This window comes from Sinohyriopsis cumingii, chromosome 16, assembly GCF_028554795.1.
Source record: "Sinohyriopsis cumingii isolate HCF-2022 chromosome 16, ASM2855479v2, whole genome shotgun sequence".
NCBI lineage: Eukaryota > Metazoa > Mollusca > Bivalvia > Unionida > Unionidae > Sinohyriopsis > Sinohyriopsis cumingii.
Window position 1 is genome coordinate 66,499,450 of NC_142976.1, and position 27,467 is coordinate 66,526,916.

The 27,467-nt window shown below is 33.5% G+C and overlaps 1 long non-coding RNA gene across 2 annotated transcripts; it reads right to left on the reverse strand.

Moving 5' to 3' along the window:
- Positions 1–1,278: 1,278 nt before the first annotated feature.
- On the reverse strand, positions 1,279–9,442 carry LOC149780701 (uncharacterized). 2 transcript variants are annotated; one of them, XR_016415118.1, is made up of 4 exons: positions 9,234–9,442; positions 7,810–7,887; positions 4,881–4,944; positions 1,279–1,768 (listed from the first exon to the last, which is right to left on the reverse strand). It is a non-coding gene; the product is annotated as an uncharacterized LOC149780701 (long non-coding RNA). The 2 variants fall into 2 exon arrangements; XR_016415117.1 differs by lacking the exons at positions 7,810–7,887; positions 9,234–9,442 and having other exon boundaries at positions 4,881–6,176.
- Between the last annotated feature and the right edge of the window lie 18,025 nt (positions 9,443–27,467).

The following is a 27,467-nucleotide window of genomic DNA, read 5'->3' on the forward strand; positions in this document are numbered from 1 at the left end:
GTTGGTCTTTGTGTTTTCACTTGTTAAGTTAGGAATATAAATATGGCCCAACATAAGGGGGCAGGGTCCAGTTTTTATGTACAAATTTAATGCCGCAATCAGTGACCTAGTATAAAAAATCATAAAAAATCAAATACACAAGTGAGGTCAAAAAGGTCCATATTTTTAGATACCTATATTAAAACAGAGCATAAGAATAGTATTCACTTGACCAGAGAAGTCAATGGCAGTTCATAGCAGAAGAGGTTTATGCACCCCAACCCCTATTTTATACCTGCATTTTTCACATCCAAATGCCATTTTTGACAGCATGTAGTACTCACAGTGCAAACGCAAACCCTTTCCCTGGACGAAACTTTTGAAAAACATTGTCTACTAAATAGTTTGATGCAATTCAGAATAGTTGTCATCCAAGCCGTTTTTGAGATACTCGGCTTGCCTTGAACCCACGTGTCTACTGCTATGGGAGGCTAGCTCTTCTTCCTAGCCAACTATTGGTATTTCACTATCAACATACTGCAGAGCAACTATGGAAGGTGTACATGACTGACATCAATTTCAAGAACAACACAAGCCCAAAACACCTAGTTCACAAATATATCCATATCTATAAATAGTAAACAATAATAGCTGAAAAAGTCACACCATAGCCTTAAGTTAAGAAATTTGCCAGGGGCCAAATTACGAAACTGGACCCTGCCACCTTAAGGGTTTGGCTCAAAATGGCTTATGTCAAAAGTTGTGTACATATCACATATTTAGACATTATCTAGTACAATGGTATAAAGGAAAACTTTTTGTGCACAAAACTAAAAATGGTATTATGCTTTTAAAAAAGTTACCTCTTTGCGGCAAAAAGCACTGCATTATTTACATTGTGAATTATGACTGACTGCATTTCTTGAAAGATTTCAAATTGTTTGCAACCTACAATGCTCTTGGTCTTTGTTTACCACCATAGCATCAGTACAAAATCAAAATTCCTTTACAATGTTTCATGAATGTCAGGAAGAGATCTGGAAGTTATACATTTTAGGAGGGAATAACAGAAATGCTATGTTAGGTGTCAGTGACAGAAGTGAAAAGTTTCTCTAAACTCTTCTAGCAAACTTAAAGAAATCACACATTTAAGTAAATCATGAACTTTAGAAGTACTCTTAGACTGATATAAAAGAAGTGGTTCCTAACTTTTCATTATCATTCTGGAGATGCTAATAGCAACATCAGTGTTGTGTGAGTGTATATTGGGGGGGGGGGTAATCGCAACACAAGTCTAGCTAGTCTGGAAAAGTCAAAGTTTAATCAATTAACATTAGACAATGCTGGAATATTGATATACTGATGTGTAGGACCCTAAAACTTACAAGGAGTGACATATCAAATAAATTCATTGATACATAGCCAATGAAATTGACCATACATATACAAATTACTCAATACAGTTTAACAGAGAAATTTCTTCTCAGACACTAATTTACTTACAACTGACTTTAATGTTTTCTGGAGTTTACAAAATCATAGTAAATAATAAGATAAGGTATAGAACAAATATTTATAGTGGAAAATCCAGTTCAAGGTAAAAAGCATATCACCGGCTTGGCTTTTGATAAGCACGTACCATAAAACAACTGCAGAAGCTAAGTCTGTCCGTCAAAGTCACTCTCTTGTGCACTTAGATCAGAATGACTATCTGGATGAGATTGAAGCTATTGTTTCTTTCAGCATGACTAACTGATTAATCCTAATCTCTCACTATGCAAACTGACACCTGCAAAAAGAAAAGAAACAAGTGATACTGATGTACTTTTAACATTCAGTGAAAACATAAGACTTTCAGAGGAGAAACTGTATGTGCATTGTCAAATGCATGAAGCTGCCACTTAATTTTAAGCTTTTCCCCCTTTGTTAACTGAACCTAGAAATTTCAAGATATATACATAACACTGAAACATTTTCTACTATCACCCAAGTGTGAGATATGAATGTCTTATGTCAACTTCAGAGTGGGGTCATGAAGGTAGAAACTATGTCGGTGTGCTAAAACTTTCATTCTTCTCACCAAAATATACCAAGTAATATGCCATATGCATCATTATTTCTAAGACTATTCCACTGGTGACATTCAATATTCACAACAGTATGTTTATGTATGATTCCTCTGAATTCTATCTGCTCCTGTGGAGTTAAATTACTTTAAAGAATACATGTTGACATGCTATGCAATTGTTTAGGTGTGTCTGTATTGAAATGTGAATAGTATTCATAAAAATAGAGGTGCAAAACCTTGACAGCTACAGAAAGTGCAAGACTATACATTATGGTTACCATTTTGTTCTCGTATTTAGTAAGTTATATCCAAAATATGCTACTTTGTCATGATGTAAACAGTCCTCACATGGAGGTACAAAACACAGTTACCTCCCTCTCCAAAGAGCATCACACACAACACTATGTAATATATGGAAAAAGGAAGGAGATATAATAAAGCTAATGCATAAAAATTATTTAAATATACACAAAGAAACAGAAAAGTGTAATAGATGTGGCTGACTGCACCATCAAAAAATGATCAATTTTCCTTAAGGGGGCAGGGTCCAGTTTTTATGTACAAATTTAATGCTGCAATCAGTGACCTAGTATAAAAAATCATAAAAAATCAAATACACAAGTGAGGTCAAAAAGGTCCATATTTTTAGATACCTATATTAAAACAGAGCATAAGAATAGTATTCACTTGACCAGAGAAGTCAATGGCAGTTCATAGCAGAAGAGGTTTATGCACCCCAACCCCTATTTTATACCTGCATTTTTCACATCCAAATGCCATTTTTGACAGCATGTAGTACTCACAGTGCAAACGCAAACCCTTTCCCTGGACGAAACTTTTGAAAAACATTGTCTACTAAATAGTTTGATGCAATTCAGAATAGTTGTCATCCAAGCCGTTTTTGAGATACTCGGCTTGCCTTGAACCCACGTGTCTACTGCTATGGGAGGCTAGCTCTTCTTCCTAGCCAACTATTGGTATTTCACTATCAACATACTGCAGAGCAACTATGGAAGGTGTACATGACTGACATCAATTTCAAGAACAACACAAGCCCAAAACACCTAGTTCACAAATATATCCATATCTATAAATAGTAAACAATAATAGCTGAAAAAGTCACACCATAGCCTTAAGTTAAGAAATTTGCCAGGGGCCAAATTACGAAACTGGACCCTGCCACCTAATCGTATTGTGATTTGTTAAGGATATAAGCCTGACCCAACATAATATGTATTGTGATTTGTTAAGGATATAAGCCTGATCCAGCTGCTCTGTGAAGCAAGATACAAGCAGTTAGATGAGTGATATTTACTGGCCACCTTTCTTAAGCTGCTTGAGTCAATTTTTAGGTTGCTGGTTTTGCCCTCTATAGACAAATGTGTGTCAGCATCAAGACAGTAACTGGTAATCATCACCTAACCAGGATCTGTTCTAGAACTAAAAATTTGCATTGGGTGTGAGGGTCCCTCCAGATGAAAAGAAAAAGATTTTTCTGAATATGGAAGAGATTTAATGAAGAAAAAGAAAGGGTTTGCAAATGTAATGTGCAATTTTCATGCATTTTGGTGATATTTTGGCATGACATTTAGAAATAATAGACCCCACCCGTCTTTCTATTGTGACAGTTGCAAAAGACAGAAGAAAATAGAAGAACTAGGAAAGCACACATCTTGTCGAAGATGCCAGCATATAAACCTTTCATCACCAATGATTTCTGATGTAAAAATAAGCCATTGAATATGCATGATCATTTGTTATATGCATACTGCATATTGCATGTAAACAAAACTAATTGTGGCAACTGACTACATGTATTTAAATTTTACATTCCGTAAATCACTGATGAAAAACATTCTATAACAAAAGTACACCAAAGGTATGTGGAAGAGAGCTTAGAGAACATTACAAAAAAAAACTTGAAATTAAGAACCAAAAGAATAATAGATGAATGGGGCAATAATAAAGGCAATGAGAAATTACCTAAAGCAATTAAAGACTAAATTAAACAGCAGTAAATGTGTTATTGTTCATGATTTAGTTGAAGTTTGATAATCTGGAAAATATTTTGCACACAAAGGTTGATATGTACAATCCAAATTTTAAATGATCTCCAGGTAGAACAGCCACAGAGTGCATGAACAGTGTGTATGATTCCAATATAAAACTATAATCTTGCAATTTGCAGGGATGTATATTATAATAGAACACGAGTACTCTGTATTAAAATAATACAGTTTAATTTCTGAGTATGACTGGCTTATATTTTGGACTGTGAGTCTGGACTTCATCCGGACAATGACGAAATTAATGAAAACAGCAGTTGAGACTTGGGAGACTTCTGCATAGAACAATAACCAAAAGTTTATTCAGTGCATTTTATATGACCTTCAAAAAATGAACTGACTGAACTGTAACTGTTGTGATAGATTTTGAATACATATGTTGCTGATGAAAAGTGGGAAATGATATTCGAGTACTTTTTGTACTGAGTGAACTTGAATGGATTTTATATGTACATTGCTTTTCTTACACTAACTTTATTAGAGGCAGGGCTGCTAAAAGGATTTGTGGGCCCTATGAAAAGGCTTCTATGAATAAAAAACAAATCTCTTCATTGGGTGACCCCCTGATCATTCTGGGCCCCCAGAATTGTGTCCTAGTTGTCCTACCCTATCCACAGCCCTGATTAGATGTAATTCACAAATTAAAAGGTATTGAGGCTGTAGTATAAAGACGGGTGAAAAAGAATATAGAAATTAAATAGTGCAGAATTAAAAATTAATGCCTATATCATATTTCACAATCTAGAATAAAATACCTACTTACTTACATGTTAGACCCGTCCAAACTCGAAACTAAGTTAACAACTCTCAGACTCCAAGGTCGTTTTCTTACTACAAAAATAACATTTTAAAAAGCTACATAATGATTCATCGGATGCCTTAGAAATTTTAAATGGGCAAACAAATAAAACATGCGTTAGGAACTAAGAAATTATGCATACAGCCATGTTATATGATCTAGAACCTTGGCTGAAACCTCGCATCGAAATGAATATCACTGTAAGACAAAAGTCAATCAAAGTCTTTGAAAAAAGACCTTATACTTGAATGGATATTCTATGATCTTGTTCTTCAGATGGATGCTCTATGACCATGTAGTCAAATGGATAGAGGATATGTCTTAAAAGTTTATTTCTTTTGTTTTGTTTCAACCTTTCATCTATCTCATCTTTCAATACCACATATACATCATTATTTTCTCAGATATATTTTTTGTCGACTTTTTAACTATGGCCTCAACAACCACTGAAAACCAAACATACTAACCCATGTCATTTATTCCAGAATTATATTTCTTTACTATCAACCACATGTATAGTAATAACTACCACTTAATGCCAACGTTATGTTGGTTGCCTTTATTTTTTACACATTCATTGTTATCACAACTGTCTGTCAGAAATAAAAAAACGCATTGATACCCTGGTAAACACTGCTGCATATTTCAAATCACGTGTCTGATTTGTCACTAAAATCATTGTCTTTGTGTATTCTGTATGTATGATGTGATGCATTTCTTTTTTCATATTTCATTTTAATGCTGTTTATAGCTTGCACTATTTGAATGTAAGATTTTTTAAAAATGTTCTGTGTCGTAAAAGTTGTCTGCTATTTATCTTGTGGTTAGCCAAGACGTAATGTGGAAATTCATCCCTTATGAGTTTATTGTGGTTATTCTAGACGCAATGTAGAAATTCATCCCTTATGAGTTTATTGTGGTTATTCTAGATGTAATGTAGAAATTCATGCCATATGAATTGATTGTGGTTATTCTAGATGTAATGTAGAAATTCATCCCCTATGAATTGATTGTGGTTATTCTAGATGTAATCTAGAAATTCATCCCATATGAATTGATTGTGTTTAGCCTAGATGTAATCTAGAAATTCATCCCATATGAATTGATTGTGGTTAGCCTAGATGTAATGTAGAAATTCATCCCATATGAATTGATTGTGGTTATTCTAGATGTAATCTAGAAATTCATCCCATATGAATTGATTGTGGTTAGCCTAGACGTAATGTAGAAATTCATCCCATATAAATTGATTGTGGTTATTCTAGATGCAATGTAGAAATTCATCCCATATAAATTGATTGTGGTTATTCTAGATGTAATCTAGAAATTCATCCCATATGAATTGATTGTGGTTATTCTAGATGTAATGTAGAAATTCATCCCATATGAATTGATTGTGTTTAGCCTAGATGTAATCTAGAAATTCATCCCATATGAATTGATTGTGGTTAGCCTAGATGTAATGTAGAAATTCATCCCATATGAATTGATTGTGGTTATTCTAGATGTAATCTAGAAATTCATCCCATATGAATTGATTGTGGTTAGCCTAGACGTAATGTAGAAATTCATCCCATATAAATTGATTGTGGTTATTCTAGATGCAATGTAGAAATTCATCCCATATAAATTGATTGTGGTTATTCTAGATGTAATCTAGAAATTCATCCCATATGAATTGATTGTGGTTATTCTATATGTAATGTAGAAATTCATCCCATATAAATTGATTGTGGTTATTCTATATGTAATGTAGAAATTCATCCCATATGAATTGATTGTGGTTAGACTAGACGTAATGTAGAAATTCATCCCATATGAGTTGATTGTCATTATTCTAGATGTAATCTAGAAATTCATCCCATATGAATTGATTGTGATTAGCCTAGACGTAATGTGGAAATTCATCCCATATGAATTGATTGTGGTTATTCTAGATGTAATGTAGAAATTCATCCCATATGAGTTGATTGTGGTTAGCCTAGACATAACGTAGAAATTCATCCCATATGAGTTGATTGTTGGACGATTTTATAAACATGATGATATCATATATAGCGAATATTTTGTCCAAAATGAATGGATATTTTACGGCTTAGTCTGATTTGAACAAAACTGGCAATTATTTAAATACCTCCACAACCACACCAATACTCTTTATACTTGTTTCGTTGCCCTTTAACTTGTTCAACATTTTGTATGCCTGTTTATCTTTATGTTGTGTTTAAACGTTTTAGAACTATCAACATAGTTCAGACCAGGTTCTGTTACATTATCCCTTTTAATAGCATCAAGTACACGATGTAGTAGCACACACTATAGAGTAAGTAAACACTTTCTACCAATGGTCTACACATGTATTAATTACTGCTTCTAAAATGATACGGTAAAAAAGCTCACTACGAGCTTATGTTGAATTATTGTTTTCAGTAAAGCCGACGTTAAAAGAATCTTATATTATCATATCATAGCTTATATTACGTTGAATTCTAAATGAAGTATCCAGTTTTTGAAGTTTCCGATTCTACATTGAACATTATCTTGTGAATGTAATACACGTGAATTATGATGTTGACACGAAATTATAAACCTGTGCTATTCACATAAGAGCTATACATTTATGAAACTGTACTGTTCAGATAATGCATGTGAATATGTGATCATGCATTGTACACATAACATACAACGTATTGAAAATAAGCCGTTAAATAATGTAAATGAAATCACAATACCGCATCATTTATATAATAAACATGAAGTTGTTATACCACGTCGTTCATACAACGAATAAGAATTCGAACTACTGCACTGTAATATGGCTTCACGTTCCAGTCTGTCGAAAAACCGTCCGGAACCTCAGTTTCGCACACCCAAAGACAACACCATAATACACTGACCCTTAAAACTCCTAGCCAGATTATTCATGCCTTCCTTGGGCCAGCTGGTTTCAATGAAGTTTACCGGTACAATATCAACTGAAAATACACAAGATTTAACCATGTAATACAAGAGCCAGAAACACCACAATACCTCATGCATACACAATCAAACACATGGCTGAACAATTAAACTGTTTTCTGTTAAGAAAAATTGTATGGTATAGCATGATGACCAATGGTCATGCAGATAAATATATATATAGAGAGAGCATGCAAATCAAAGAGGCCTACAAATTTTTATTTTTTTTACTCTATAGATTAGGTAGGCGCTCATTGGTAGGCTTTGCACAGGGGCCCAAATATCCTAGTTATGGCAATTTGTACATAATTCAGCCTAACTTATCAATTCAAATGATGCTCTGGCTGTAACCTGAATCAGACTTTAATAAATCTGACAGCATTGTGTTACCTAAAATTTGTGTGACCTAATGGAATTTTAGACCACAATTCCTAATCATCTAATGTGGCTAATCACTCTACCTATCAAAGTAGAAATATACGAACAGAGATAAACAACTTATTACTCATTAAATATCTATAATGCATTATTTATTTTATATCGATACAATAATGAAGATTTCACATTATCTTTATATCCAAATTACTTTTGTTATAGCTGCCAGTGCCTAAGTAGTTGAGGCAATATATATTGTGTTCCTTAAACTATGTTATTTTAAAGTTTCAAATTTGAATTATGTCCCCTTGTACAATTCCTTTACAAGAAATCCAACATTGTTGTAATTTATAAATTACAAATTAAAATAATACAAAACTATTAAAGTAATTGCATATATTATTTTAATAATATATTTAACAAATGAATATTTAAAAAAAATAGAATGTAATCTTCATTTTCCTTTTGTATTTGCCTTTGTATTTATACTATTGTCTGTATTATGCAGATAAATAATAGAATTATAAAAATTCAGTACAGTATAGTATAATAATAAGCTATGTTTCTCATTATGCATAAAACATCACGAATACAAGAAAAACATAAACACACATTGAATTTATTAATTAATGTTATACAAAATTGTAGAACTTAAACCTTTTAGACAAACGGTTTCCAGACAGTGAATTCAATATATTTCCTTTAACTAACGTTCCGTTTCTAAATTAACAATTTCGTTTGGCTGAATTGAAAAATCTTGTAAAATATGGAAACCGTCGTTGAAGTGTGCGGAGGCATAAAATGAAAAAGATGGATCTATAAAATTACTTACTTTTTACGTGTAATAATAGCTACCTATCAAACACAAACGATGGAAGAAAAGATAACGTATTCAAGTTACAGGTGCTCGACGCTAGCTTAATGTTGAGAAGAAAGGAAAAAAACACAATAATCTGAAGGAAAAAATCATACAGAGTGACAAAAATACCTTAGATTACCCCCATGACCCTTTCTGACATAGGACCCTCTCTATCATAATATATAAGAGAGAAGGTACGGAACTTCCAAATACTTCGTTCCACCCATTGTAAGGCACACGACCATACTATATGGCTTGTTTTACTCCTGTGATATTTTTCTATTCATCAAGCCATTATTGACTTTTATGCGTTGTACCAAAACTGAAATTACTGGCTCCGAAACGTGCGATGTTTTACTCTGAGACAAGTCCAAGCTCATGTGATAATAAGTATAACCGTTTGAGCCAATCATATTTCGGCGTTGACGTGTGTGCCGCATGGTTTACCTATTTTGAAAATAGAGTCGCATGTATACAATGTATGTGCAGTGAGGAAGACAATGCCTAATTCTTGCATGGAACAGGATTCCTAAAGTTGAACTAAGTTAATGGTAAGTAAAAACCTACTTTTGCATCTACCATTGTTCTGTAATTCAAGAAGGGATGCACCATAGAGTTGAAAACATGGTACATGTAGCTCTTTTCATCGGTTTTCATATGTCACTCACTTGTCCAAAACGAAAAAATTCGCGAAAATCGCACGTTTCGGAGCCCGTAACTTCAGTTTGGTACAACGCAGAGAAGTCAATGATGGCTTGATCGATAGCAAAATATCTCGAGTAAAACAAGCCATATAGTATGGTCGTGTGCCTTACAAAACGGAAATAGCAGAAGGAAATTGAGGGTCATGGGCGGAACGAAGTATTTGGAAGTTCCGTACCTTCTCTCTTATATATTATGATAGAGAGGGTCCTATGTCAAAACGGGTCATGGGGTTAATCTAAGGTATTTTTGTCACTCTGATTTTTTCCTTTAGATTTTTTTCTCAACATCATGCTCGCATCATGTGATTCAAGTATGACATACCCTTACAGCAAACAGACTGTTGTCGTAAAGGAAACGGCATCTTGAAAGGCATCAGTGAAACGCGACTTTACTGAAAAATTATAACTATGTATACTGGTACGTACCTGGTGGGATTCACCACAGGTAAATATGAGGTAAGAGAACTCTTACTGCCATCACTTTGCACGTAGGTCAATCGACCATATGAGTAAAACTATACATGTCACGATCATCTAACAGAACTAATCATACACTACGTGTAATGCGTACGGGACACATTCTATTTTCATTACATTACAACATAATAGCACATTTGTGCAGACAATTCATCGACAAAAATATGCAAGACACCACCAGTAAGACAAATCTCTGTGATATTGTAAACTTGGTGTTGTTTCAACAAAATACAAGCAGATGTACTTTCCTGTGGTCTTTGATATCTAAATCCTCATTGCAGTATAAAATAGTATAGTATCAAGGATTAATTTACAGAAGTGCAAAAGGCTGATATCAACCTATATTTGTAATGACTCCATATTTTAATTCTCATCGAAATTCATGTTAACAAAGATTAATAAATTCACTAATGCAACTGATATAATTATACAGTGTTATGACTAATATAAAAGAAAATAATAATACTGACAAAAGGTTCGAGAGTCAATGCATTAATCAAGTCTTATAATATATATATTAAGGAGAACGCACAACCCTGACCACAAGTTTCAACAAATAAAATCATCGATGTTCAACTAAACTTACTGACTTGAATATTAACCTTTTTGGTGAGGGGTAAAAATACACACTGTATGCAAAGATACTTTTAATTTCTTAATCCATCCACAATAAGAAATGCATATTTATCAGCGGTGCCAGATAGAGATTCTTCTTCACAAAGCAGATATTTGCAACATTACACTAGCAGACCCAGAGCGAGACAAACTCACATTTCCAATACTTTTGTTTTCAGATAGCTACTCTTTCACTCCGGAAAACAGTTCTTGTTTTGATTATGGGAATGCATGGTAGGAATGAACAGTCTTAAATTAAGGCTTTAAACTGACATAAAAAATAGGATTATTCGAGATGAGTTTCCTACAGAAATCTCGGTAATAAACTGTTTTAAATTGAAAAAAAGTCATTAAGTGGTCTTAATAGCTCAAACTTTTAGCAAATACAGAATTTTTTGCTCAGGATTTATGCAAACGCATCACAGCCTACAAATTGGATTTATTGATTATTTTACCCATTTATTCAAAGTTTCCTGTATGAAATCAAAGTAGTCGGCACAACACAAATAGTTTTCAGTAAAATTTAAGTATATCTCTCAATTTATAAAACAATAATTTGTACAGAACAAGGGAGACAATTTTCTTCAACAAATTAAGCAGATGCCCTTCCATAATTGCATAATGGCGTCTATGTCAACAAATCAAAATGTAGTTTGCTTGATTGAAACTCTTGGAAAAAAGAATCACGATTTTAAAAATATAAATTTCAGTGTCATAACTTTTGTTTACTGAGGTGACTGACATTTTCAATTTGTCGATATAATTATATAGAAATATTTGTTGTTTCTTTATGCAAGTGTTTAGGAAACCAAGATTTTCAAAACATGGAAGTTATAAAGTAGCATTCGGGAAATGGATGGTTCATATATATTTGGTTTAGCATCTACATAATCATCTATATAACCATCTACATAATTATCTACATAATCATCACTGTATATTCATTTCACTAAAAAGTTGGTTTGAACGAAAACTAAGCAGATAACAGAGTCTCCGGCAAAGAAAACAGTTACAAGAATTTTAAATTATCAAAAATGTTTTGGCTGCTTTAGTGTAGACGATGCTGTTATAAGCTTTGATTCGGTAATATAACCAATTGCTTGCGAGGGGTCCGAAATTTGGGGATATAAATGTGGTAGACATATTGAAATTGTGCAATACAGCTTTTGCAGACAGTATTTAGGTGTTCTTAAAACTACCAATATTGCGATTGTGTTAGGGGAGTGCGGACGATACCCACTTTCTACCTCGTATTAAATAATGGCTGAAGGATGTCAGAATGCCTTCAATACGCTACCAACACCAATGTTATTTAAGTGTTGAAAATATTAGCTGAAACTAGGCATGTCACTTCGCTTTGGTTTTGGGTATGTCTGGCTAAATCAAGATGTTGGATACGATAAACATTTTATTCACTATTTTTGCAAAGAATTATGGTTTCAACATTCCAGAACTGGCAAAGTGATATCAACAACTGTCATAAATATGTATATTACAGCATGTATATAACCAAATTAGTACCGCAAAAAACATCCCATGTGGATTAATATATTGTCATAGGAAGTTACTTGCGTAATTTAGGTGCTCAGCACATAGTCTGAAGTTAGAGACAGGTAGGCATAGCATGATTGAGAGATATAATAATATGTGCTATGAATTATGCTGGAAAAATATTGTTTCTTCGGTAGAAGTTGAATTTCATTTTCTTTGTGTTTGCTTAGTTTATGACCATTTAAGAAAGAAATACAGTAATGAAGTCTATCATCTATATCAGTCTGTAGAAAAATTGTATCCCTCTTGAGTCATAGTTGTATATTAAATATATGAAATCGTACTTACTTTATTATTTCGGCATTTTGTCTTAGACAGTCTTTGATAACTCAAACGAATGGCGAATAATATACTTAGAGGTAGTAACATCTTTATAATATAATGCAGTGATTATAGAAAACTATTCAGGTATACTCATGATGAACACCATATTTAACTTCTTTACACCATGGTGCACATATTTACTTGTATTGTATTTTGTAATATGGGCCGGTGGCCTAAACTACTGAATAAATTATATTATTATCATTCATTTTATTGCTGCTCATTATAGCACGGATTTAATCTTGCATATTAGCGATTAATCAATTTTCAGCTAATATAAAACAACTCTGAAAATTTCTTACAAAACAAAACGAATTTGACCTCCCAAAAGATGTTTGATGGATAATATTGTGAAATAAGAGCACTGGCAAAAGTTGTACGATCTCAACGAGAAATGTTGTTATTATACGCTCATTTTTTTCTCCGTTAACTTTATATTGTCAGAATAGTGCAATATTACCCAATACTGAACTCGCGTGCAAATACATATATTGCATTCACGTGCATAAAGGAACCACTTTCTATTGTAAACAAACAATGGACGCAGGCGCCAGCACTTTTGATTTGTAAACAAATCATGTACACTCGCGTAGTAGGCGCTTTACGTTGTGGTTGTTTAAATTTGTTTCTGAATGAAGTAAAGCAGATGTTTCGTGGTCTGCTACATACAAACTGCTTTGGCACATTCCACGTTAATCTTTAGGATAAAATGTTTCGGATTTAGGCTAGCTATACATCAGACGCAAGAAAGAGTCCTTACAAATGACATACAAGTGACAAGACATATACTGTCGTCTTTAGCTGGTGACAAGAATGGCAAAAACATATATTTACAGTTTTACATCATGAATTTTCACAAAATGTACTTTCTTGGTTCTGCACATCCGAATTACATGAGCCATGTCATAAGTTCTCAATCTTGATTACACATTTCGAAATTGTATTGCAATTTCGAATATAAGTGCAATTACATCCTCTTTACTGCACTCAAAATGAAATAAGCATTAAATTCCATGGCGTCTTTTTGATAATTGCAATTGAAAGACTTCATATTTTTCCCACATTATGATTTCAAACAATCAATGACAGAAACAGAGACACATTTGCAGATGTCAACACGCTTCTCCCTCGCTTCTTCAATCCGATGTATTTCATGTGGAATTGCCACAGATAAATCCAGTCCATAATCACGAAATTTCGTAGAATCGTAAAAAGATACCAAAATCTATTCATTCCAGATCAAATGGAAAAGTCTATTCATTCCAGATCAAATGGAAAAGTTGCAATGCGCATTCATTCGCAATATGACTCCAAATTTCAATTTTAACTACGCACGCCATTTTCTTTCGAAAGTTATGTCGAGCGCGCGACTAAGTTCAAATGTATCTGGGCGGAGTTATCTGCGCAGTAATAATGTTGTTGTTGTGTAATGATGAATCTGCGCTTGTGTATTTAGTTTGGAACACGGCATACATTCAGTTACTTTGTTTCTTGTAGTGTATTTTGTTAAATAATTAAGCATTAGGTAGAATTAAAAAAATGAGCATATAATAAAAAGGTTACTGCATTTGTATGGGAAAATACGAACTCGTTTTGTCGGATGGATATACTGCAGTGCTAAGGTCGTGCAGTATTTCCTTTCGAAAAACTCGTTCATTCATATTTTCCCATACAAATGCAGTAACCTATAAGTACCGCGAAATGAAAATCTTGCCAGCAATACAATATATAAACTCTACATGTTTACCCCAGAGAATCTGCAATTTAATAATATGACAATATTATACGTGGTAGAATATTATCCTATAATTAGACTGATCTTTAAATTCCAAATTTCAATCTTAGATATGGCGTTGTTGTCAATCTAAACAATTACAATTTTCATGGTACACGAAATAATTGCTACTTAGTGCTCAAATCGAAAGTTTTAATTCTGCTCACTGGATCGACATATTTCTTATTATGTTAATCACTGGATACACATTTGACATTTGAACATTTTTTCCATTATTAGTCCAGCACTGGGAGCTATCAACGCTAGATTTACCTGCGATTACACACAAGGTCCTCCTACTGATTTGTTTACTTCCAAAGATCCTTCCGCCAACAAAAAGTCACTTAAATACGCTGTTCAGGCTGAAAATTGCAGTGGTGTAAGTGATAATCTAGTTGTACTAGAACTTTCCTTTTCAATATCCAAGAACTATTAAAGATTGAAAATACTTTAATAAGCTGCATTCGTGATATTTAGCCGTCAATCATTACAAATCGTTAGTGAAGTGAAATCATTACAGATTTCGTTTTCATGCAAACAAAGAAGATCTATTTATAACGAAGTCTGTATGAAAGAATAGCAAGAAATCTAAGCAGAATTTATGTTAGCAATACGATTATAAAATTAATAATTTTCAAAGCTTGGGTTGAAGAGAGTAACGAGGTAAGAATCTCATCACAAGGGATAACGCTGGAAATCGATTTGTGGATGAATGCCACACAGTTAACAATTATACTGCAAACAATATCATATGAAAATCAAAGGCGTAAATTTGTTTTCAAAATGACCTTTTTAACTTATGAAATAACACGACATCGATGAAATTACATAGGAAATTCAGAAAAATAGGCGATTAACTAGATTTAACCAACCTATCCCAACCTGAATGTAAATGTATGTTACCACGAAAACAAAACTCTTTATTTGGTAGCTGAAAACACCATAACCCATAAACCATGCAAGTCACCCACTTTGCACGGGGCATGTGTAAGCTTCCGGTACCTCGCATTTGCATGTATCTATGGAGATTTGAGAATGGACAGACAACAACAATAATGTTCCTATTAAACTGTGTCTGAATTGGATTGAATTTTTAACGTAGCTTTAACAATTTTTCAGGACTAACTATCAATGTGCAACAGATTAGGTTATGATGTCTAAAGGACTTCACTGTGAGTTCCTAAATTTTCAAGAAGGCATGGAATGACAGGGAAAATATAGCATTTGCAAGTTTAACTAAAATACACTTGTCAACTGGCAATCTATCATCACAAGAAACTCATCGTGTGGCATACTTGCAGCAGCTTCTGTATTAGAAACGAGTTAGTGGGGTCTGCATCATTATTAATTTTGTGTACAAAACCAATGGCAATACATCTAGGAAGATTTGGTTGCCGAGGCATGAAGATATTGTAGTCGGGGCACATTACGTTTTTGCCAGATGAGAAATGAAAAGTGCCAAATTAGTCTGAGAGACTGGTATTGAGATTTCCAGTGTATAGTCTATAGCGAAAGCTTGATATAGATTCCAGCTGCTTTCGGCATTCATGTCATTGTACTATCAAATAAAGTGTTAAGTGTGTCAGTTAGTGGATCGAGTTTGGAGGTGTTTATATTGGCACTGGTTCTGGGTCTTCGTATCGAGTTAGAGTTTTTAATATTAGCACCTGCAACCGTGCAAGAGCGTCATCAAGAATATTTTTCTTTCCCGGGATGACGGAGTATTGCAATAGTGTCACAACTGAGGCATGCAAGAACCAGATCTCTAACCAGGATTATAATGGCAGGTGGTTTTGGGACTTCCTTATTAATAATTATCAGCCACAGTCTTGTTGTCTGTGTTAAGGAAAAGCAATTGTTAACAAGGTGATGTGCCCAAAGATTGATGATTAGAATAATGGGATGTTGTTCTAGGAGAGATATTTTGGTCTCGCCATTCATTATCTCATGTACCATAGAACCATTTGCTTCCCTGCACATTTCCAAAGCCAATCGTGCTGGACGCATCATTGTGCAAATGAATGTAATGTGAGATGAAGTGATGTGGTTTTGACACACCAACTGTTAGATCAATCAGCCTTCTCAAGAAAGTTCTTCCAGGCAGGGCAACTGCAGATGCAAAGCTGAGTGTGCCAATTATGGATTGGAGATTTTGAAGTGTAAGCTTGGGGTCTTGGAGGAAGAGTGCCAGCTGGTTGCAACACTTCTGCATTTTTTTATCTACAGGGTGTCTACCAACCATCTTTTGGAACTCCGGTTCATAGTCCAAAAAGTCAATATTGGACTGGAAAGGAAAGTCTTTTTATGCAGGCATAAGAATACCAATATCGTTACAAAGTATTAAGAATTTGTTGAATTTCTCCTTACAGGTGTTGTACTTGGAATTCAAAATCAGACAATCATCCAAAATTGTTACGATGTGGAGAATGCCAAATTTTGAGCCGCCATCCACTGTAGTGCAGTGCTAACATATTCAAAAATTTGACACGTGGAGCTACATATTATAAGAAGACACTTGCCCTAAAAATACATCTTATTCAAAGTACAGCCAAAAATATAGTACCATGTGGGACAAACTGGAAAAGCTCTAAAGGCACTAGGTATGTCTTTTGTAGCCATAACAAAAACTTTACCATTTTTATTAATAACTGTAATAGCATTTTCCGTGGTTTGATATTGAGCCGAACTTTATCTGGAGATATATCATCATTTATATATGATCTCTGCAGATGTGACTAGTAATGCGTTCTTGGAAAGTGCCAGGTATTTTCTTTGCAACCAAGTCTATCAACAAAGTAAATCCTTACTTGAATTGTAGTTATAAATTTCAGTCTCTGTTTCCAAGAATGTTATTGATGATGAATACTGTGTGTTTCCAGCGAACAAATAATTTTTATGAATAAATTATAGCCCAAGATAACTTCTGAACACGGCAACATCAACAACTTATTCGGCCTCAAGATCTTATCGCACGATTATATAGTCCTCTACCTGACCTCAGGTCACAGTTACCATGTTCTAAAAAACAAAATTATTTAATGGAATGTTTCCTTTTTGGAAGGTTCATAATGTTGACAAAATAAAATGTTAGTTATAATAATAAGTCTATTACTAACATTTTAGCACGAAACGTTGTAAACAACAGGTAAACTGGACATTTCATGGGGAATTTCCAACGTTCTAGACTCAGTTTGGGATAAACATGTTGTTTACGAAACCAAAATCAAGGAATCAGGTTAGGTGGATAATAAACTTGGTTTTCGAAAAGGTCAAGTCCAACAATAAATGTTACTTTATCAATAGCATTTGATGAAATTATATAACAAAATTGAAAAACCTAACTAACATAGAATGTAAATTACATATACATAACACATTAGAAAGACTGATAAATGACTAAAGACTTGTAGATTGCTCTTTCTTTTAAAACATTTGTTTGATTTACAAACTTTGAATAAGTTCATTCGAAGCGTTGAAAGATATTTTATTTTAATACCAGTACGAAAGATGTATATTTAATATATCAAGAAGAAAATAAAAACAAATATATTTCGTAAATGACGACAAGAAGTAATTTCACCACATGCTTATCGTACTGTGGAGCTATCTTTTGTATGTCACTTATATATTTCAATATCTCCACAATGAAATTCATAACAAATTTATATTATTATGGGTCTTCTTGTAATATAATGCAATTAGAAAAAAATGGTTTAGCTATACTGGTGGCTGAAGTATAAGTTAGATTCATTCCAGTTATTTAATTGTTAAATACATCATAAGTGTAAATTTACAAGAATGCTATTTAGAGTCTGAATTGATAATAAAGTGATTTGCATATATTGTACGATATTTTATTCCCTGTGTTCTTAGTATAATTTGTAATCCTCGGCCACGGGGACAGGAATACAACCATAGCTTCCATCCGTCCGTAAATAAGATGGTTTCGGCTACCTAATATTTATTTTGTTTGTTGCTGTCTTTTTTCTCGAAAACATACATGGCATGCTGATGGATAGACGCTGAAGTCTACTCAGTTTTACCAGCTCCAGTTCATGCTCACCGTACAAGATCTAGCCTCTCCCCGCTGACACCAGCGTTTTCGTTGCTACAGGCGTTCACATCACAACTTTTGATTTTGTATTCCGTTTCATAATTCCAAACAATGGGAGCTATTTTTGTGTACATCTCTAGTGTATATTTATGTCACATAAACCTACTTTTTAAACTTTGCTTAATGGTGTGCATCAGAGTCACATACTACAGCTGGTTTTAATTGGGCAAAGCCTTACTTGTGTCCCTGGTCTTTCTTCAGAATTCCATGTAAAGCCCAACTTTTTTATTGAGATTATTGGTGTGCATCAGGATCAGTACAGACAACATTTGGTTTCTCTGGGAAAAACCCGATTTAAGGGTTTATGGCTGTTCTCTTTTATTTGTTATATTTTCTGTTTCCACATCCCTAATACAAGAGCCCATGTTGCTCACCGTGGTCATTCGTGTGCATCAGAAACGAACAATCACCACCTGGCTTGATTGGGAAAAGCCAGATTAAGTTCTGATGTTGATCTTTCGAAATCTCCATACGAGCCCACCTTATTTACTGAGGTTATTGGTGTGCAGAAAAGAAGTTACAAAATTACCTGGTTTGGTTGGGCGAAAGCAGTTATATTGTATTTTACCGAAAATTCACAATACAGCAAATGTATCCTCATTAAGATTTTTTTCAGAGGTATAAGAATTATATCGAAATTATGACCTTGCTATCTGAAGTTTGTATTTGGGAACAGCCCCCGGCCCTGTCCCATCATACATAACTGGTCAGAACTTTAAGGATTCCAATTTTTCTTATGCATCTTCATGCTTTTTGTTTTAGTAGGCTTTTACAGTTTATTTTCAGAATCATATGTGCTTAATTTAAATAAATCTTTTTAAAAAAATTGTCAAATATCTTTAAAATCATGCAAGCTCTTTTGATATTTTATAAGCAGAAGAGAAACAATTATTTCATCAGTTTACCGTTTTTAAATTATTTTTTTTTTTAACTTTTTGAAAAACCGCTGGGAAAAGTGTTTGTCTCAACAGAACTGGATATCTCATAATAGCAAATGCAACACGCTAGATGTAACCTCTGCTGACCATTATTTATAAAGTCTGAGATTGTTGGTTTGCAAAATGAAATTACAAGTGTACTCGTTGTATTTTCTCTGTGTCTTGGAAGCAAGAGTTGTTGCTTGATAACTCCCTTATACCCTTGTAAATGTTAAACATAGTACAATATTATGCTCGTTGTGTTTTCACACCCCTTCACAAGATGGCTATGAAACGTTTAGAACAAAATAGTAAAAGGTATCATCATTTTGTTCTCATACCCGTACACAAAATGGTAATTAAACGTTTAGAAAATAGTACAAGGTATGCCCGTTGTGTTTTCGTACAGGACATGGTAATGAAACGTTTAGAACGTATTACAAAGATAGCTTATATTAAATAGTACAAACTAAGCGCATACTAAAATAGCAAAACCCAATGCATTTTACTGACTAATATAAACCCCTACTTCATACTTACTCACAACCTTTGACCGTTACCAATGGATAATGCAAAACATGCCACATATTCTATTCATCTCACTGCTTTTTTTGCATAGGCAAAATTTGGTTGGAACATTCTTGAAACTATAATTGTATTTGCTTTTTTGTTTTATGTTCGACATCTGACCACCTCCTAGGGACTCCAGGGGCGGGAACCAAAGATGACACACCAATATCAGTTTGTTAAGATGGCTACCACATGGGCAATATAGCTTCAACGTTTCGTGAAATTCCACCCTGTGGACAGACAGATGGACGGATGATCTCATTAAAAGCTTGGTGATAAAATGAGAGATTTTACTGTATTTTATCCACCTTTTAATAACTTTTGACTTATTCTTCAGGATCAACAGCTTCTTCAGCATCATGTACGCGTGTAATCGTTTATTCCCTTTACTGTTACCGGTATACAAGTATGATTTTCGTGACATTTGGCGCAACAAGAACAAAATCAATACCTCTATCTAGAGTAGAAACGAATTCAATTTAATCTTTACTAGATTTACTTTGTCGAATTCTTCATACACGCTAGTTTTAAAACTGAAGAATCGAACTTTACAACAAGTGGAATATTGTTTGAATTAATATTTTCTTTGGACAAATATTCCATAATTTTCCAATATAGTTTGCGATCTTAGCTCTAACTTTGAACCAAAAGTAGGTCAAGATTTTCCATGCAATTTTCTTCAACGTATTTTTGTATTGTATTAACTATGTTTTTCTAGCATTCAAGTAAGTGTTCTAATCTTTCCAAACTGTCAGACAACCAGTCCTTTTGGCAACCTTTCTAAGTGACGATTCATACTGTAATTTAGCCACACGTCAAAACTGAAAGTCGTTACAAAGCTTAGCATTGATTCGAATTGTTACCAGCGATGAAAGGATGCACTGATTCATATAGAGATTAAGTAATACCAGTATATTCGCGAACAGAGCAGTCTCTATGGAATGGAAGCTCTTTAAATAATGTAACCAATTTGTCTTCAGCTTATAAACTGTTAAGCGACACATAATCTGATTTCCAGTAGTACCGAAAAAGCTCAAAATAACGTTGATCAGATGTAAAACTGTTTAGAAAAGTCATATAACTTGCACCATGATCACTTTTGCTTCTATAAGTTTCGATATTATGGCTGTGCATGACATGGTCGGTTTTAGGTCCCACAATAAGGCCTAGGAGTGAACGTGCGGCATGACTAATGCGTTTAAGTTTAGTAATTAAATTACGTAAATTTCATTTCTCCAATAAAACATTTATCGGTCAGAAGCTTTCGGTGTTGTTTGTAGATCATAATTAAAGCATCTGAAATTAATAAATCTATCAGCAATATCACGAACTGTAGCTAATAGGACAATAAATTTACACCGTAAATCGAGCGGAGAATATAGCCCATTCCTAAAATATGGTATGATTTAGGCACCTGGCGGTCAATCGAGATAACCTTTGTTGAATTAATTTCTAAATCACTTCATTTAGATGTTTTTAATTATGATTTTTACATAAATCATCACATCGCTTCCATGTGCGTTTCTTTCCAGACAAGATGATTATTTGAAAATTGATTAAAAAAATGAATTCAGATCTTTTGGTTTCAACATCATGCGAATTTCAGAAACCCACAGACTATCAGCATCAGAAACAATATATAGAGGAAATTTTCTTTTCGTACGTTAATCCGTATATATTTTGTCGTGTTGTACCAAAACATGATATTTTAACGAGTGGCGAAGCCAGGAGTTAAAATATATAGTTTTTGGTAACACAAGATGAAATATATCCAGTATTAAGGTAGGAAAAGAAAGTTTCTTTTTATTATTTACCAAACTCTGATCCATTAATTATATATAGAAGATTAAACTTACTCTTCGGCACAACACGCACCCCAACCCTCTTTTTGTATCTTCACTTCACTCTCATAGCTTAATCTAATAAATACATGTGATTTAAGAAAGCGGCCAGATTGGGTTGACATAATGTGTCACAGTAAATTACATTTTTCGTCATTTTAATAAACTATTTGACCCTATCTGAAAACAATGTAAGTCCGAATCAACAATGCATTGAAACGGGTGTTGTCGTTGTTGTAAAGGAAGCAAGAAGAGGTTTTCAAGTATAAATTTGACACATACAACTCTTTATGACAGAGGATCTTTTGTCACATGTTTTATTGGAATCCTGTGGAGATATTCCTGTATAACCATGGTTTCCATTCAGTTAAAAAAAATGACATTTGATGAACACTGTATTGGATTTACGATGTACCTTGTACCCGTCACAGCAATACAATGACTTCGCTGACAAATATTAGTTACCGGGGAAAAACTTAAAGTAAGGTTCCTACACTGTGCAGCGCAGTTTTAAGAATATCAGGCAATTGGTAGACAGCTCCATCAACATCTGGATAAAATTACAACCACATTAGCTCAGCTGAAGCAAATTGCAGATAACATAAAGATAAAAATGCCAGGTATCTACACAGAAGGACCAGACAAACTGATGTCCATTTTGAGCAGGAACAAGAAAGATAGTCAGAGAGTCCTGCCATTGTCTACCCAAAAGATTTGCTTCGTATTCGTGATATTCCTTTGAAATGCCTTACATTTCCTTTTGCCACTCTTATGTTACGTGTTTAGGCTCGAATAAACAGCAACATAAGAATGGGTGAAAACAACAAGCTTTGCAAAATTTAAGAAATAATTTATTTCTCTGGAAAAATACTGTAAAAATGAAACAAAAATTACGGTTTCAAGACTCAAATCCAAATATAATCCAAGAATAATATACGAATAATATTTTAGAAGTCCTAATATTGAAATGTTCCAATGAATTCAAGTTCGAGTCCCGACGAAGAATCCAAAATGGAAGGCGATGACGTATGATGTAACCTGTACTGTGTTGAAGTCTACAGTTCCTTGTAGAAACACAATAATTAATCCTCCGGTTTTGGAAATCCAAATACAGTTTTTAAGAAATGTCTTTGTTCAAAAGTTCTGTATGAGCACAAAATAATTTCAGAGAACGAATTCATCTTTTTAGAATCCGAAAAATTAAAATTAAACTCAAAAACTCACAAACTAAATACCTGCCACAACAGAAGAAAACAACCTAACATCAAGTGTTTAATCAAATCAAACACAAATTTAAATCAAATATAAATTAAATCAAATATAAATTAAATCAAATATGTGTAACACCACAACTGTTAATGTAGTTCTGGAGTACGTGTTGTCTGTTCTCCGCCTTTACGTACGTCTCAATCTTGTTAGCACGATTATGTATAAAGTAATGAAACTATATATTACACATATTTTACTTTCAGACTACGAAATATTTTGTATAACTCCACTTTACAGTTTTGCGTTGACAACACAAATAACATATACTGGGGGGAGTGTGCTAGGAAGCTCTGGCAAAGTAAATGAATTGGACAGTATGGATGACAACACCAAAATGTAGAATATTGTATTGACGTTTGTCAGATAAAAATATACCAGATTTAATAAAATCAACATATAGATATCACATCTATCTTAGATATAAAAAATATAGTCAAATTGAAAAACACTACATAATTTACAATAATTTGATAATTGGAGATCAATAAATGAATAAAAATAAACGCTAATTTGATAATAATCCCGAAAAAGCATGATATTGTACATCAGGGATTTTGGAGAACTTACACTGGCTGATGTTCTAAATGCTTGCAAACGTAAAACCCGCATTATTTTAAATTATGAAAAGCCCTTAATTCATTGTCTGCATTTGCATATTTTAAAAACTATGACCTTGAATATTTATAAATGTACTTTGATTTTTAAAAGATATATATTTTAAAAAATACAATTATCGATATTGCCACCAATGCTTGTCGCCAATACAGATGATCTATTTTGCTTTGATACTATACATAGATTTTAAATGTCCAGATTTAATTCGTACTTTTAGCTGTCAAGTAATGCATTGTTTTAGATGACTTCCAAGTCCCTATGGTGAAAAAATTTGAATCGATCACACGTTCATCTAATAAAACATTTAGAGGATTATGCCGACGAAATAATCTCAGGATCGATCGGACGCTTATTTGTTGAGCGATCTTTGAAATTTATCCCAATTTTGCCTGAAAATACATTTTATGGTCAATACAAACTTTGCAAGAACATAATTGTTGGAAATTATCCCAAGCTTGTCTAATGGGGGATTTCTGGAATTGATTTCTTATGCATCGGTTGTGAGATGATTGATCCCAGGTTAGCCAGATAGCAGGGTTTTAGAGATAATCCAAATTTGTTTTTTTCTAATTGATGATATTTGGGACAAGACTAAAATATATTTTATACAAATTTTGGACTTGCTTTATTACGTTTTCCTTTATTTGCTCATTTAAAGTAGGCCTAGTAACGAATAATAGGACAGATTGCAAGTATTCATTATCGACACTCTCTGTAAATTCGCTTATTTTAGCTATTTCTTTGTAAATTTTGAAAACACCGAGTTATACATTTAAACATGCAGTTTTCAAATGTTACTGACAACAAGTTTGATAGTAATAATTTTCTCGCCTTATTTAACATTTTCAGTTAATATGCAAATGTATATCCATCTCATGACACTCTATGATACAGGTAAAGAGTATTTTGAACCATATTGCTTTTCATACTTTTTTTACGGCGGTATTCCAGTAACAGTTTGTTTATCACGCTTTGCTTCTAAATCGTTGATAAAAGAAAATGTTGCTCCAAGCGGGAGTAACTAATTTTAAAGGTTTACTTCGGTTAAAATATGAAAAAGACTCTATGGTAAGAAATATCCTTTTTGTAAAGTTATGTCTTCTGATGAAAACAGAATTACCTCTTAACAAAACTAGTCTTTATTTCAATGTTTAAAGTAAGCACTATAAAATACTTGCAATTAAAATTATTACCCTAGATAGCACTTGAGAAACTACATGTACTGTTTCGAAAACGTATATATAAAAAACAAACTCCACCCAGCTCCAGTAATAACAGCAATAAACAAAAAAGGGCTAATTTCCGGATAGAAAAGGTTCATTCTAAAATGGTGTAATATTTACATATGTTAAGCATTTATTGAATGAAATGCCAATTCAAAACAAATCTGACTAGAAAATATATCACTTTTCTCGGCTTGTAAATTAAGAGTACGACTCTACGCATTCATTGAAGAAAAGGGACAAAGAGTTGAAATTATGTTTGCAAGTTAAAATAATATATCCATCACAGCAAAAACTGATACTACTTTATGCAAAATCCAAAAACCATTATAAGCTTGCGAATCAGAATGTTTTCGATAATAATCATTAAGTTGGATGAACGGGACTTTTAATAATGGAAAAACTAAAACCTTTCATATCCAGAATTGCCAACAAACCTGAATAAATTCTTATCCAATAAAACATGTTGCAACTGTTACAAAATCATATGCGCTAGTAACCGTCTGTGATTGATTTATGATCGCTTCTAATATGCATTAAATGTAAGGCGAAACCTTGAGAAGGTCGTATTATTTAAGATTGAATGAAAATTAAATAGTAAAGAAAATTTTGCAATTATTTTTTATGTGGTTTAGTTTAGAGATTTAGCAAGAAAAGATTTTGAAAAACTAAAAAAAAATAAATCTAAATATAATATATTGCTACACTATCTGTACAATTAAACTAAATATAAAGTATTTCATCACCCCTTAAATGAAATATTTGATATAACAACCAATTGATTCTTCAATAGTTGCATTAAAAAAATGACACAAAACATATTCTGCAAAAAACAGTATCCACCAATATTAGACATGAGTTTAGCCTTTTTCGGAGCCCATACTGACTACTATACATTGTGTTGCATCCCAATAGCCCACTCCTTGACAGTGTGCTGTACTCAGTGAAAACAATTTTGATTCTGATTTACATGTGGACAGATCTCCACTAAGTCGTTTTTAAACTGTATGCATGGTATTCCTTTGGATTCAGATAGACCAGCAAGTGACTTCAAGAGTTTTCTTCAAATATCGGACAATTTCCATGTTTTAAGTTCACCTGGCCATAAGTCCAGGTAATCTTATTGCAAAACCTTGTATTGGACCGAATTGACGTAAATAGTTTTGCAATGAATTCCTTTCACGTTTTATAAACAATGTTGATGTGGTACCAAGTATGGCCGCCATTTCTAAACACGAGACAATCCGTTCGTTATCTCTCAAAACTTGTTTTCTTATTTTCAAAAACCGGCTGACCAGTTTTAACCAAACTTAGAATCGTGGAATACAGGCCTTTCATGTTTGTGTAAATGATGCCATGCGTAATATAGGTGATTGGGACTGAAATTAAACAACTTTTCAATGATTCTTTCTCTAAAACCCCATAATATAATTCGACCAAATTTAAGAGTAAGCACCGTGGCATGGCGACTTTGTATACGTTGTAGAAAGGATATCAATCTGCTGCATAAATATGGATATATTGTCAAAACATCAACCTTTAAATTACGTTTTATTCAAAATAGCTGATTATGACTTAACAAACTGGAAAACCTGATAACGATACCCTAACACGAAGAGCTTACATGTTTCTATAAACGATATCGATCCGCATTCAAATATATTGGCTGTTACTAAAGAAAGGTATACCTTCAAGTACTGTAAGTAATACGAATAGGTTTAACAGGGTGGATGGGTGTGGTATAGACAAATATCGCGTATAGTATGTAATAATTGAAAAGTTATAAATTATTAACTATTATTAATATTATTATAAGCGGTCATTTAAATGTTCAGATATGAGCTAACATAGGCAATTTGATATTGCATTTTACGCGCATGTAATCGTGGTATTGTGATACCACTGATCTATTGCGCTGTAATTACCGTGCTGTATGAAAACGCAGCAATATGACACGAGCGTTATATATTTCATATACGTTGGACCTTGTGTTAATTACACGTGGTAAACACCATGATGATATGCTATGTGTGCTACCATATTGGTATTTTTCAGTCATCACTGTTCCTTGACTAACGGTAATATTACATGCATACCTGTAACCCGAAGTCTATCACACTTTCCACAGAGAATTTACAATTGCACTTGGTACTGAAATTAATGAAGAGAATTTCGAAATTTTCATGAAATGCATACTATACAGTTATCATTTGCTGGTTTACATCTTACTTTTTTCCAGGGGCCCCGAGTGGCCGAGTGGTCTAAAGCGCTCTCCGTTACGGATCACTGCCATCTCACCTCTGTCTGCGTGGGTTCGAGTCTAGGATTCGGCTAACGTGGGTATGTGAGAAAGCTTGCCAGTAGCTTCT